Raw genomic sequence first — 15,732 nt, 5'->3', positions numbered from 1 at the left:
CGGTGGCTTAATTTTTTTATGTTTCTCTCAGCATTCCGGAATTCTCATGTTCTCTGGTGGCCTCTGGTGGTGAGTCTGTGCTATTGCAGCTCTATTCTGTGTGATTGTTCTGCATACAAGGCTGTTGCCTGATTATCTGGTCTGGCAGCTCACCTGGAGGTAATCTGTGCTCCAGGAGGCTTGTGCCTCTCCAGCAGTGCTGATTGGTGCTTGCTCCTGTTATATTCACTGCAGACCCAGACCCTGACGCCGGTTATAGCTTCTGCTTGCTTGTTGGTTTCTTGTTGGTTTCATCTACCCTTTAGATGCTTGCTGTGCTACTAATTCCAGCTCTGGTGTACCGTAAGTGCTCCCTGGTATTATTTTCTTAATTGCTTACACTTTAGCAACAGTGTGGACAGAGTGATATCAGCAACACCACCTGTCTTCAAACACAGGTACTTTGATCTATATATATATATATATATATATATATATATATATATATATATATATATATATATATATATATAAATCACAAATATCTGGTGCACAAATCCTCTGTCTTCAATGAGGAACTACAAGTCCCAAGAAGGATTTCAGATGCACTCTGGGTTCTTGCTTTGAACCGGCAGCTCCCACAGTACCTGGATCCACAGGTCACAGTTTTGTTCTCCATAGTGCAAGTATTGTTTTTAATGTTTAAAATGGTGATAAAATTCACGTGCAATACAGATGGGTCACGTACCACAGGCAGGGGTTTTCACACACCGCTGATGTATACCGCATAAGCCTCAGGCGGCACAGTTGGAGAGGTTACACTCCTTCAAGAACGATCAACGCCAGGCCACGCTCCAACGCGTTTCGTCATGTAAACTTCGTCAGAAGCTGAAATCCGTTCTCATTGCACTTAAGCCATCTTTTACATTGCGTTTTTTTATTCTTATTGTGTATTTGACCTTTTATCTATTTTGGTTTTAGCTGTAACACTGTACCTTTTACTCATTTAGCAACTGTTTATACCGTGTCTGTTTCTTCCCCCATTGTTTGGGATCTTGTTGATATCTTATCCCCGTCCTTTATATATTTTTTATATACCAACCCTCAATTATTGTATTTTTATTATTGTATATATGTAAAAATAAATTCCTTTTATTTTTTACAAATTTCTATAATTTTTTTATAATATTCTTAGTCCTTTACTATAGTCGCCGGGTTCTTAGCACGTTTTATTATACCTATTTTCCGTAGAGGTGGTACACCACCGTCTTCAATAGGACCTGTGCAGACACCCCATACACATAGGGGGAGTAATTTGTCAAGATTATACAATAAACCTCATCTCTCCTGTTGTACAATATACTTGGCGCTGACCCCCCTTTTCTTTTTGTATATATATATATATATATATATATATATATATATATATATATATATATATATATATATATATATATATATATATACACAAAGGAGAGGCCCTTTCCTGCGCTAATGGAATGAGAGCAGCATCTCTGAAGGGTCCTCTGCTAGACAAGACCCAGTCAAATAGACATAAGAAAAAGGGGGGGAGATCAGAGTGCGCTAATGAACAATAAATGTCACTTAGAAAATTGTATATTTAATATAAAATATAAAAAGTACACATATACATCATGTACAATAAAAGAACCCTTCTTGGGGTATCACAAATACACAATTGGTGAACATCAGTGGTAATTACTCAATTCAGAGATTTCTTGATCACAGATAGAAGGCCCAACGCGTTTCGTCAAATCATGACTTCATCAGGGGCAGAAATTGCAATCAGCAGTAACTATGAATGTTCAGTACAAAAAATACTTAGGAGTCAGGTGTCTCAGAAATAATCCGGTACGCTTCAAGCAATCAGAAAAAATAAGGGATATTCCTAGTTTGGCATAACCAATCAAAGATATTTGCCAGATATGATTGAATCCCGAAAGTAAATTGGCAAGGATAAGAGCAGTCACATACAGCAGGGGTTCACCAGTGTGAAATTAATTTCCCCTGATGAAGTCATGATTTGACGAAACGCGTTGGGCCTTCTATCTGTGACCATGAAATCTCTGAATTGAGCAATTACCACTGATGTTCACCAATTGTGTATTTGTGATACCCCAAGAAGGGTTCTTTTATTGTACATGATGTATATGTGTATTTTTTATATTTTCTATTAAATATACAATTTTCTAAGTGACATTTGATCAACATGTTGGTGTCCTTAACATATGATTTGGTACTTTGAATGATAGGATTCAATAAGGAGTCAAGATAGGGGGATACTGGATGGTAGAGTCATATGAAGTATGATAGGGTGGCTAATAAAATTAGTGTTTTTTTCTTTTCAAGTGTTTCCCTCCTAATTGAAGAAAATCTTGTTTGTGGGGGACCACTTTTAATAGTGTTTATAGTATTGACATATTGCAATATTCAAATAACAGAAAACATTCAAAATTATTAGCTAATATTGCCGCAACAGGTACCATCATCCCAGTTTTTAAATGGTTTTTACTATATGTTTTTGTCTAAAAAATAATTTTTTGCACTAGGGATGTGGTTTCAATATATATCATATACAACTGAAGTTGTTTTTCATATTTTTTATTTTTGTTACAGTATTGTCACGCATTATTTGTTTTCATAATGCTTTTTGATCACAAATGGTTAATGTATAGTATTTATTTGTATTTTAGTGATCCCCTGCAGCTGGCTGAACGCTGCGGTTCATATAGGCGGAAGTCCTGATGGCCGGATGACATCATGCGTCTCACCGGGATGGCAGCGTTCTAATGACGCTACCCGGAAGTTCGCGTTGTCTTGACGGCAGCTGGACCGCACGCTGCACAGAACTAGCGGTGTATAAGCCTGGCTCAGGTGAGTTTTATGTATCTGATTTGATTGTACTTGTTCCTTGTTCGTTGTTTGGCGGGAATCTTCAAGGGTTTATTAAGCTGTGTTTGTACCACATTTGGGTTGTACCCTGAGGACGAGCTACACGCTCGAAACACTGGTGTCGGTTTCACCTAAGCAATAAAGAAATTCTTTCAATAAGAAAAAAGTCTCTGAGTGACGCCCTTGCCTGTCATATATATATATATATATATATATATATATATATATATATATATATATATATATATATATATATATATATATATATATATATATATATATATATATTTATATCTCTTCATATAAATTCCAAGAATTGTTTACATGAAATGCATGAATACATTCCCACTGTTATTTTTAATGAGCCTGGTAAGTGCTGCTACCTTGTGATTGACTCTGTAAGAGAGAGAAAGAGATGTAGTTTCACTTGCTGCCAACAGATGGCGGTGTTTCAGTGACACACAGACACTAGACATATATATAGATGATATTACTTTTTGCCCTGTTATACACATTCTACCTAATGCATAAGATGCAGAGTGTTCTATCACGGTGTAATGGAAATAAAAACCTTTAATGATTGATATTGTACAATACGATACATGACTTTGAAGCAGAAAATCAAAAAACAACACATTAGTTGCTCAATAGCACATATAGTATAAGCCAGATAATGAATTAAAGTAAAGTAACTTGAGGATGGAACAATGTATTAATTAACGTGATTAGTTGGCCAATGTAAGTATTTTCATCTTATTCTTTTTAGACAAATATTCATTCTATTTTACTACGCACATTAATGTACAGTAATAGTATTATACCTTTAATTATCTGACTTATTTTTCTTTATCCATAAGAAGAATGTGCAGACACAACCTGAACAAATGACTCGTGTCCTACATGTTTCACATAAGAGGAGCTGTAAGATCAATGAGGATCACTATGGTAAGCAGCAGTCAGCAGGATGCTACATGTTTATTGATTATCAGTAACACAAGTTTTCTGCAGCTTTCCGCTAATTAATTTGAGCCAGAAAATCTGTTAAATCCAAGAAATTCCAAAACCTGAAAACTTGTAATGTGTCTTTTTTCTTTAATCATAACATTCAACTATGTTGCAGTGTAATACCAATTATTTATTTTATTTATTAAGAGTTACTTATAAAGCAGATATATATTACACCAATGCATTTACACAGACATTTCCAGTGGCACAGTATTGTGGACATTCAAAATGTTGACATGGTCTAAATGTCATCACTGACATTCACTAATAATGTAAGTGTCATAAACCGATGTTAGGATGATTTTAGGGTTAGGATTAGACTGTGATGAGCACAGCCAGATGAAGGGATTCAGTACTGAATCCCGGCGGTCGGGATCCCGGCGTTCAGAATCCCGACGCCGGAATCCCGACAGCCAAAATCCCGACAAGGGGGGGACGTGGATCGCCCCCCCTTGCGGGCTCGCTGCGCTCACCACGCAGCGGGCCCGGTGCCTCTCTACGCTCGGCACACTAATTTATTCTCCCTCCAGGGGTGTCGTGGACACCCACGGAGGGAGAATGTGTCGGGATTTCGGCGGTCGGGATTTCGGCGGTCGGGATTCCGGCGTCGGGATTCTGAATGCCGGGATCCCGACCGCCGGGATTTTAACTGCATCCCAGATGAAGGGGGGGTGTAAGTTACAACCTGCCCCCCCTACCCCCATGCCTGCCATCATTCAGGCATTAGTGGGCCTGAGTACTGGCCAGGGCCACTTGCACAGCATGATTCAGAGAGCTCCGAGCCAGCAGAGCTCTCTGCATTGCGTACAGTACACAGACGCCAACTGATAATGGACAGCCCCAGCAGCAGCAGCTCCACTCACATAGCCTCCAACACTGGGCGGTATTCAATGAGACTGATTCGCCAGGTTTTTATGGCGATTTTGTGCTGTAAGGCGAATTTCTGACTAAAACGGTGAATCACCCTATTCAATACATTTCAAGGTTTTTTTCGCCATGATTCACCGAGTAGCAATCGCTATCTTTTTATGGTGAAGTGGAAGGTGAACTTTTAAAATAAAGTGTTTTGTTTTTTACAATTGTGTCAAAAAATCTGGAATTTTATTCTGAGGAGGGGCATGCTATTTTTATTCATGTGCTGTAAGCACATGAATGTATATTAAAATTTTTTTTTTTACACAGACCAGCCAGCAGGGGGCCGGAGCCGAGCTGCTCATTAGATATTCATATATTCACTTCACCCGATCATTACATATGCATGATCGGGTGTAGTGAATATACCCGGTCCCCTGCTGGCACCCCCGGGGGGCAGCCTGTGCTGCCTGGCTCCCGGGGAGCCCACCTCCACCCCCACAAACGTTCTGGGGCAGGCAGGGAGACTTCCATCTCCCTGCCTGCCACCGTCCTCAGGCTCCCTGCGGCATCCGCCGCAGGAGCTCAAATTCGCCAGTCAGGGGCAGCGAGCCCCTGACTCGTTGAATACTGGAGCCGGCGAGGCTCCGGAACGCAGCGAGCAGTGGCGAATGTGCAGCGAATCCTAAACAGGATTCGCTGCACGTCCCCAGTATTCACATTGAATACCGCCCACTGACGTAGAATTTTACATCTAGTCCATTTTTTCCCAACCACATACCAGAGCAGAATAAATTGTCCATTATACTGCAGGTAATTTCAGTACTTGTGCATACACTGGCTCAAATAGAATCAGTTGTATGTCAGTTTTGCTGTGTACTGTAAGATAGATAATTCTATACAGCACTAAACGTTCCTAAGTAACTTTTTGCATACTGCAAACTTGTTTCTCCTTACACCTGAAAAGTTGAAAGAGTGGAAGAAAACAATATGACAAATACATAAAAGACATTTACATGTAAATAGTGGTCAGTCAGTACTTGATTTATTTGCATATAGATCAGTATCTCTTGTGTAATGAAAGACTTACACCATGATAAGTAATGATGATGTTGTCACCAACAACCAGGGCTGGACTGGCCATCTGGCAGTTCTGGCAAATGCCAGAGGGGCCGATGGCCAGGCGTGCTGATTTCTTGGAGGCTCCGCCTCCTGATTGGCGCACAGAGGAAGCTGCTGGACTTGAGCCTGAAGAGGCAGCCAGGAGAGGCAGCACATGCAAGTGCCCAGCGTGTGCACACGTGCAACAAAGGTCGGGCACATGCAGAAATGCCAGGGCCAATTCAGCGGCCTAGTCCGTCACTGCTAAAAACACTATCAATATGTTATAACACTAGCTTATTACATATATCGGACCAGATGTATTATAGTGGCGCTTATTGTACCGCTATAACACTTCCTGCTTTGCCTAATTAACGAGGAAAATCAGGAAGGGACATTGACAAGATGTATTAACATCTTGTTCGCCAAAGCGGGGGAGCACAAATTCCCCCATCCGGAATTGTCCTCTTGAGGAGACTGCGCATCAGCTCACATTGATGGTCTGTTTCCTTCCCTCTGGCCAGCTGTGCTGGGCATGCATGAGTTCCCCTTAATAAGTGCACCAGTAGAGCGGCAGCAGGGACAGCACTGTCCCTGTGTTGGGGATAGGGCATCAGCTCCCTGCAGCTGTCAAAGATGATAAGTGAGCGCTGCTGACAATTCATTTGCCCTGCATATCGGTCTGCTGTACATGGGGAAGAAGCAGTATCAGTGCACATAACGTGCGCTAATACCCCTTCTCCCCCATAGCGCAGCTTAATACATCTGTCTCATTGATCCACTCCAGTTTAAATGTCAGCAATATGGTTGTGGCCAGAGGCGTAATTCTGGAAGGCAATGGGGTCATCTGCCGTCGGGCTTTTGCTCCCAAGGGGCACCTCCATCAAAATCGCTTCTGTGACTGACTCCCCCTCCTAGCAGGACCATAGATATTTTCGATAATCTACATACATAAATGCATACATATATTTATATAAGGTGGAGCGTGTATGTATGGGGCACCAATATTTATCTTGCCTCCGGGCAACTGGGAAGAAATTACACAACTGGTTGTAGCATTTGCCGTTCTTCATGGCCTACTACAAAAGATTACAAAGGGAATTTAAAAGGGCAAACAACTTCACTTTTAAAGTGTTTTATAGTAACTATTGTAAATCACCTAGGCATCTTGCAACAAAGGGGTTGAATGTTATTGACTTGCAATATAGTGATTTTGGCCCTGTCCCGATTTTTTGGGGACGGTGCATGAACATGATCTATTTTGTGCATTTTCAGCCCCCTGTGCAAATTTATTCAGTGACTTGCATGGTTGTCCGAGCCGTACGCAAGCATTGGGGCAAGCCAGGGGCAGATGGTGACGGGAATGGGGCTAGCCCATGGGTACACCCAGGGTTTTATGGGCCTCCCAATGAAAACGCTGGGCATTCATATGGGTATGCAGGTGGGCCAGTGCCTCCCAGGGGTGGGTGGCTGACATCCTGTGCAATCGCATTACGGTTCGATGCAAACGCAGGCAGGGGACGTGTGTATGGGTTGTTAGCTCAAAGGTGTCTAGGCCAACAGTCAAAAGGTCGACTGCTGTTGGCCAAAAGTCAGTCGACTCATACAAAAAAGGTTGACACTCGCCATGATTTGGAGAATGGAGAACTATTTTTTCTCCCTTTATGCCCACTAGCATGGTAAAGTATGAACTAGTTTGTTTAAAAATAAAATCATGCATGTCGACCTCCTAGACCATGGGTCCTCAAACTGCGGCCCTCCAGATGTTGTGAAACTACAAATCCCAGCATGCCTTGCCACAGTTTTAACACTCCCTTATAGCAAAACGGTGGCAAGGCATGCTGGGATTTGTAGTTTCACAACATCTGGAGGGCCGCAGTTTGAGGACCCATGTCCTAGACAGAGAATATTTGAACATTCCCATCAGGGGCGTAACTAGATATTCATAGGCCCCATAGCAAAAGTTTGTAAGGGCCCCATATTTAGCAGCTGATGGTGATAAATGTCTGTAAAACATATTACTTAGACAGTAAAGATGGGCCCCCTTTAGCTCTGGGCCCCATAGCAGCTGCACCCCTTGCACCTATGGTTGTTACACCCTTGATTCCCATCAGTCCCTGCCCTAGTGGAGCTTACAATCTATATTCCCTACAACATGTACATGTACACACAGACATTCTAGGGTTCATTTTGTTGGGAGCAAATTAACCTAACATCATATTTTTGGATTGGGGAATGAAACCGAAGTACACAGAGCAAAAACTTGCAGGCACGGGGAGAACATTTAAACTCCACACAGTTAGGTTCAAGGTGGGAATTGAACCCATGACCTCAGCACTGGGAGGCAGAAATGCTAACAGTTACACTGTCCGTGCTGCCTTTAAATGAAAGACGTTTTAAAAATATGGGCATTCTCACCCAAAGTCCTGCATGTCAAGCAACTTGGATCATATTACATTTATTACTATAATATATATTATATTAACATAAGATTCTTTCCATGCAGAATTGCAGTACCGTATGTGCAGGTGCATAGATGCCTCTGAACTCACATGATGATTCACTCTTAATGAATGCCATCTAAATTTATATATGATTTATTTTATTACACAAAGTCCTCCGCCACCTCTGAGTGACATCACATTTGACCAATTACTGTACTATTATGGATGCTAGCAGAAAGTATTGTGAATTATACTTTAAAAAGAACACACTTAACACTGTGTTAATCTGTTTTAATGCACTTACTATCTGAATATCTGTTCTGTCTTTTTATGCAGATAACTTCTGATAGAAATACTGGGAGATCCTGGATTGTAATGAGGATTTTTCTATAGAGACCTTTTGGATGTGATGAAGCTGTCTCTAGAGTTCTGGAACTGTTATTCTGTTCCTCCGAGAGCATCTCATTATGAACTAGAAAATGAGGGAGGCTACTGGAAGGAGCCACAAGGGATGATTCCAGGAGGATTAGGGGATATTTGTTCCGGTGAGAAGTGCTCTAATTGGATCAGCAGTTGCTATCGCTATTTATCATTACAGTAAAGAAAATTAGAGATTGTACAGTAGGGCAAATTATAAGGAGTCTCTGGAGTTTCTGCAATAAAATCTTTGATAAAATATAGTTATTGCTTTTATGTAAAAAAGTTTTTTCTCTCTGACCTCTGCTTTAAACTTTCTACGAGAATTACTTATTATCAACTTGGTGTGTAAGACATTAGTTACACATAAAATGAGGTACAGTAGTTATTAGTAAATAACAATGGGTGGCATTTGAATTAATAATACAGAATATAGGTACTGCATCTTGTTTTTTTACTATTTATAATTTGCGCTTATGGGGTTAAATTCTTACTATCCGCGGGCGTTGGTAAGGACAAGCGCAGGATGATTCAGAGGGAACTTTCGGAAATAAAAGGTATATAATAATATCAGATAATAATATCACATGGACACATGGCTCTTATCTGTAGTAACTAGCTATTACATGCAACATCACATTTTCAAAATTCATATAATTTATAAAATAGACATACAAATCTAGACAGTAAAACATCATACATTATAAATCTTGGAAATATATAATGGTCATTTTCAGCTAACTACCTGCTGATAAATTGGACAGACCTGAATGTGGTTTTAGACAAGTTGGTTTTAACCCCTTCCCGCCGCAGCCAGTTTTTGCCTTCCTGACAGAGCCCTTTTTTTCAAATCTGACAGGTATCACTTAAGTGGGGATAACTTTTTTTTGCTTTTACTTATCCCAGTGATTTTGAGATTGTTTTCTCGTGACACATTGTACTTCAAGTTAGTGGTAAATTTTCGTCGATACAGTCTGTGTTTTTTTGTGAAAAATACCAAAATGTCTTAAAAAAATGGAAAATTTTGCAATTTTCAAAATGTTAAATTTTCTGCTTGTGAGACAAATAATCATACCACTCAAAATAGTTAATAACTAACATAGACCATATGTCTACTTTATGTTGCCATCATTATTTCAACCTCCTTTTAATTTTTTTGGACACTAGGAGGCTTAAAATATGAATAGCAAATTCTCAAATTTCTCCTTCATCCTCTGGGGACACTGAAGTACTACGCTGGGGATAGTGTGGTGTTATGGAGGAGTTGGCACTTTAAGAACTTGAAGTGTGGTGTGGCTCCTCCCCCTCTATCCCCCCCTCAGACTCCAGTCTTAGTTTAGTGCCCGGAGGAGTAGGATCCCTGGGCAAGAGGCTCCCGCAGGGGTCTCTGGTTGTCCGTTTTTTGTTTTATATAGAAGTGTGCAGGCAGCCTGAGTGTTAGACTGGCTGCCTGCAGTGTGTATAAAGCTCTCTGGGAGGTCAGAGCGGCACTGCGTGCGGTGCACGCTGCTGACCTCAGCCGCCTGCACTCTAGGTGTGGGGAAGCAGCCACAGCCGCTCGCGGCTTGTGTTACTGCTCCGTTGGCTAGTCACCCGCCGGAGAGATCAGGACTGGGGCGCTGGGCGCCGGGTGACTGCTGGATCAGAGTCACGCGCTGGTCCAGCTGAGGGGCAGACTGTGTCTCAGCGCCGCTGTCCTCAGCGCGCGCTGGGACGGAGGAAGGAGGAGGCGTGTCATGGGCGTCTCCTCCAGGTTAAAAATCCTCAGTGCGGCAAACGCTGCCTTCCTAAAGCCCACGCTGCCTTCCTCTGTTTGTTGTGCCTCTTCAGAGCCCTTCTGCTTCAGGACAGCAAAGCGTTTTTCATCCCAGACTGGACAGACTGTGTCACTGCGCTGGGTGAGTGAAGGGGTTCTCCTTTTTAGGAGTCCCCGCTTGGAGTATTCAGGTGGGCTAATTCGGGGAAGGTGAGCTCCTCTCCCCCTATTGTATTTCCTTCTTTTACACTGCTGGGTTTACACTGCTATCTGTGTGGCTGTGTTAGAGTGTGCTGAGTGAAGGAAGTGTTTGTATTGGATTGCATTATGGCAACAAAAGCTTCTGGCTCTAAGGCTTCTCAGAAGCTGTTCACCTGCACTCAGTGTAATCAGCAATTTACACAACATGTGAAAGGTGTGTCACTGTGTAAGGATTGCTATAAAGGAGGGGCTGTTCAACAGCAAGCTGCTCTCCTTAATGCTGAAGGGGTTACAAGTGTGTTAGCTACCTTAGCTTCTGAGCTGGCAGCGTCTCGTAGGGACAGGGAGATTTTACATTCTCATCTGTCTACTATGTCTTCTGCTGAGCCTTCATGGGCAAGAGAGTTGATTAGGTCAGTGGATTCGCTGGTACAATCCACCGTTATGCCTACACAGTCCAGCGCCCCCCCTCCACCTAAAAAAAGGGTGCTCCTTTGGTTTTGAGGATTGATACCTCTGATGAGGAGGAAGTTAACCCTCTAGAGGAGGGGGAGTGTCAGGTGTTGGATGATACCTTTGCACCTGTGGATGAATAGCAGGGTGTTCAGGATGAGGCTCAAGGTTTAGAGGCCTTGATTCAGGCTATTAAGGTGACTCTTAATGTTGCTGAGCAAGAACCTCCTGCTCCGGTTTCTATTTTTGGCCGTCCTGTTAAAGCTGCGGTAACTTTTCCTGAGTCCATAGAGTTGGAGAAGCCTCTGTTGGACATTTGGAAAGTGCCTGAGAAAAAATTTCAGTTATCCAGGCGCTTTAAGGCGTCTTACCCTTTTGCCCCGGAAGCCAGGGCGAAATGGGAGAACCCGCCGTTAGCGGACGCTTCCGTCTCTAAGCTTTCAAGGAAGGCAGCGCTTCCCATTCCGGGAGCGGTGGCCCTGAAGGAGGCGCCAGATAGGCGTTTGGAGGCGGGGCTTAAGCACATCTTTTCTACGGCTGGGGTCTCTTTGCGTCCTATTTTTGTTATCTCCTGGGTCAGCAGGGCCATGGAGAAATGGGCAGAGGATTTGTCCAGGGGCTTGGAGGAGCAGAGGCCTCCTGAGGAGTTAGCTCAGTTGGCTGATCAAATGCGGGAATCCGCGGCATATATTGGAGAGGCGGCCAGGGATTCGGCTTCACTGGTGGCAAGGATCTCGGCTCTGTCTATTACAGCCAGACGGTCTTTGTGGCTTAAGTCTTGGCAGGCGGAGGCGGATATAAAAAAAGCAGTGGAAGCTCTTCCCTTTACGGGGGATGTTCTTTTTGGCCCAGAGCTGGATAGATTAATTGCTCAGGCGACAGGGGGTAAATCTACCTTCCTCCCTTCCTCAGCGCCTCCTCCGAAAAAACCTTACCAGGGTCCGGCTTTTCGCTCCTTTCGAGGGGCCCCGAAATTTAGAGGTAAGTCCAGAGGTTCCTTTACCTCGGGCCGTGGTAGAGGTAGAGGCTTTGGCGCCGCCACCTCCGCCGCTAACCCTGGCTCCCGGCGTGCAGACGCCAAGCAGCCAGAAAAGCCCGCGGCATGACGCCCTTCCCTCCTACCTGGGGGATCCCAGAGTAGGAGCGCGGCTTCTGGATTTCCGGCAGGCCTGGGAAGAATCCTGCAAGGACAAGTGGGTTCTCTCAGTCGTGTCTCGGGGATACAAACTAGAGTTTGCCGGTCCTCCTCCTCAACAGTGTTTTACGATGGGTCTTCCGCATGCGGAAAAAGACTCTCAGTTACTACTCCAAGCAGTTCAGCGGTTGTTATCAGCAGGCGTGGTAATGCATGTCCCAACCGATCAACGCAAAGAGGGGTTTTATTCTCCTCTTTTCCTGGTTCCAAAACCAGACGGGTCGGTAAGGCCGATCTTAAATTTAAAGAAGCTGAACGAGTACATTATGTACCACAGATTCAAAATGGAGTCGCTTCGCTCGGTGGTGGCAGGTCTGGAACCGGGGGAATATTTGGCATCCTTGGACGTCAAGGATGCCTATCTACATATTCCCATTTACGACTTACACCAGAGGTTCCTTCGGTTCGCAATCAAGGACCAACATTTTCAATTTCGGGCTCTGCCCTTTGGCCTGTCATCGGCGCCTCGCCTTTTCACCAAGGTAATGGCAGTCATGGTTGCCTTTCTCCACACACTAGGAGTCAAGATTGTTCCGTATCTGGACGATTTGTTGATAAAAGCCGGATCCAGGAGTCAGCTGGAACAGGCTCTTCACGTGACTTGTCAGACCTTGATTCGGCATGGCTGGATTCTAAACTATGGCAAATCCCAGATGGTACCTTCCCAAAGGATTTTGTTTCTTGGACTGATTCTGGACACAGAAGTACAGCGGGTCTTCCTTCCCTTGGAGAAAATTGCCTCGATTCAGGACTTGGTGAAGCAGGTGCTTCGTCCTCGGAGGGTGTCGGTGCACCTTTGCATTCGGTTGCTTGACAAGATGGTCGCCTCCTTCGAGGCTCTGCCTTTCGGCCGTTTCCACTCCAGGACTTTTCAACTCGATCTGTTGAGACAGTGGTCGGGTTCGCATGTCCACATGTACAGGACGGTAATTCTTTCACCCTGCAGTCGGTTGTCCCTTCACTGGTGGCTTCACACGGCCAATCTGTTGGAGGGGCGTCGGTTCGGAGTCTGGGAGTGGACTATCATCACGACGGATGCCAGCCTGAGGGGCTGGGGGGCGGTTGTGATGGGACGTCACTTTCAGGGCCGTTGGTCTCCGCAGGAATCAAGGCTGCCGATAAATATTCTGGAGATTCGGGCTATCCGTCTGGCTCTTCTCAAGGCGGACCTGTTCATCAGAGGGAAGCCGATCCGAATTCAGTCGGACAATGCCACGGCTGTGGCATATATCAACAGACAGGGTGGAACGCGCAGTCGGGCAGCTATGCAGGAGGTACGCCCGATCCTTCAATGGGCGGAGAGGAATTCTCTGGCCTTCTCGGCGGTGTTCATTCCAGGGGTGGACAATTGGGAAGCGGACTACTTAAGTCGCCAGGATGTGCACCCAGGGGAGTGGGCACTGCATCCGGAGGTGTTTGGCCAGATTGTCAATCGTTGGGGGTTACCTCAGATAGACATGATGGCATCCAAACGGAATTGCAAGGTGGCTCAGTATTGTTCCAGGTCACGAGATCCGGAGGCAGTGGCGACGGATGCTCTGACCGCAGAGTGGAATTACCATCTAATCTATGTGTTCCCTCCGTTACCCTTGATTCAGTTAGTACTCAAACGGATCAAGCGCGAGAAGGCAACGGTGATTTTCATAGCTCCAAATTGGCCTCGTCGGCCTTGGTTTGCCGATCTTCAGGGGCTCCTGATAGATCAACCCTGGCTACTGCCTCAAAGAGAGGATCTATTGCAACAGGGACCATTCGTCTACCAAGAATTAAGGCAGCTGCGTTTGACGGCGTGGCTGTTGAGGCCGAGCTGCTGAGTAGGCGTGGGGTACCTAAAGAGGTCATTCCCACAATGATGAGAGCCAGGAAGGAGGTTACTTCCCGGCATTATTACAGGATTTGGAAGGCTTATGTGTCGTGGTGTGAACGACACAAGTGCCCTACAGCTGTTTTTTCTTTGTCCCGATTGTTGAGTTTTCTGCAATCAGGGTTTGAGGCGGGCCTTCGTTTAGGGTCCCTTAAGGTCCAGGTGTCCGCCTTGTCGGTTTTCTTTCATAGGCGATTAGCCTTGATGCCGGAAATACAAACATTTTTGAATGGGGTTCTAAGGCTGCAGCCTCCGGTAAGACCTCCGGAAGAACCTTGGGATCTTCCTTTGGTGCTGGACTATCTCAAGTCGGAGGTGTTTGAGCCTTTAGAATCTATTGATTTACGTTTACTTACCTGGAAGACGGTGATCTTACTGGCTTTGGCATCGGCTAGACGAGTGTCTGACCTCAGTGCTCTCTCATGTCGTTCTCCGTATTTGGTGTTCCACTCAGATAGGGCGGAACTCCGGACTAGATTGGATTACTTGCCAAAGGTGGTGACGGCTTATCATCTTAATCAGCCAATCGTGGTTCCGGCCTTGACAGGAGAGTTCGCTTCACTGGATGTGGTCAGAACTTTGCAGGTTTATGTGGACAGAACCAAGGATCTCAGGAAGTCGGATTCTCTGTTTGTCCTATACTGTTCCGCAAAACGTGGTTGGCCGGCTACCAAGCAAACTTTGGCCAGGTGGATTTGTCTAACCATTAAACAAGCTTATGTTCAGGCCTCCCGGCCTCCGCCTACTAGAGTTTCGGCTCATTCCACCCGTTCGGTGGGACCTTCTTGGGCGGCGGCCAGGGGGGTGTCTCTTTCTCAGGTATGTAGGGCAGCCACTTGGTCTGGGCCCAATACCTTTATTAAGTTTTATAGGTTTGACACCTTCGCGGCATCCTCTACTAGGTTTGGCCGCGCGGTGCTTCAGGATGCCCAGCGCCTTCCCGCCCGTGGGGATGGCTTTGGGACGTCCCCAGCGTAGTACTTCAGTGTCCCCAGAGGATGAAGGAGAAAATAGGAATTTGGTACTCACCGATAATTCCCTTTCTCCGAATCCGAAGGGGACACTGAGCGCCCTCCCGGCACTGGTCTTCTGGTAAGGGAGGGGTTTTTACAGGTCGCATGTGGCCAGGTTGTGTTGCATGCGATGGTCTGTATGTAAGTTCTTTTGACTTATTTTTGTTTCGGTGTCTTGTTTTCATTCTCTCTCTCTCTCTGTCAGAGGTTTCCTGGTCTCTTTTCTCCTTTTGGGCACAGTAACTAAGACTGGAGTCTGAGGGGGGGATAGAGGGGGAGGAGCCACACCACACTTCAAGTTCTTAAAGTGCCAACTCCTCCATAACACCACACTATCCCCAGCGTAGTACTTCAGTGTCCCCTTCGGATTCGGAGAAAGGGAATTATCGGTGAGTACCAAATTCCTATTTTTCAAGAAAATTTCAAACACTGATTTTTTTAGGGACCAGTTCAGTTCTGATGTGACTTTGAGGGACTTGTATGTGAGACACCCCCATAAATGATGCCATTTCAAAAACTGCACCCCTCACAGTATTCAA

General features: G+C 44.8%; 1 long non-coding RNA gene across 1 annotated transcript; it reads left to right on the top strand.

Moving 5' to 3' along the window:
• Window positions 1-236: 236 nt before the first annotated feature.
• Window positions 237-9,502, top strand: LOC146019526 (uncharacterized). The gene is made up of 3 exons (XR_014450579.1): window positions 237-342; window positions 3,753-3,837; window positions 8,631-9,502. It is a non-coding gene; the product is annotated as an uncharacterized LOC146019526 (long non-coding RNA).
• The last annotated feature ends 6,230 nt before the right edge of the window (window positions 9,503-15,732 follow it).

This window comes from Crinia signifera, chromosome 7 (assembly GCF_055691185.1).
Source record: "Crinia signifera chromosome 7, ASM5569118v1, whole genome shotgun sequence".
NCBI lineage: Eukaryota > Metazoa > Chordata > Amphibia > Anura > Myobatrachidae > Crinia > Crinia signifera.
Note: the sequence above shows the minus strand (reverse complement) of the source record. Positions and strands in the feature narration are given on the sequence as shown.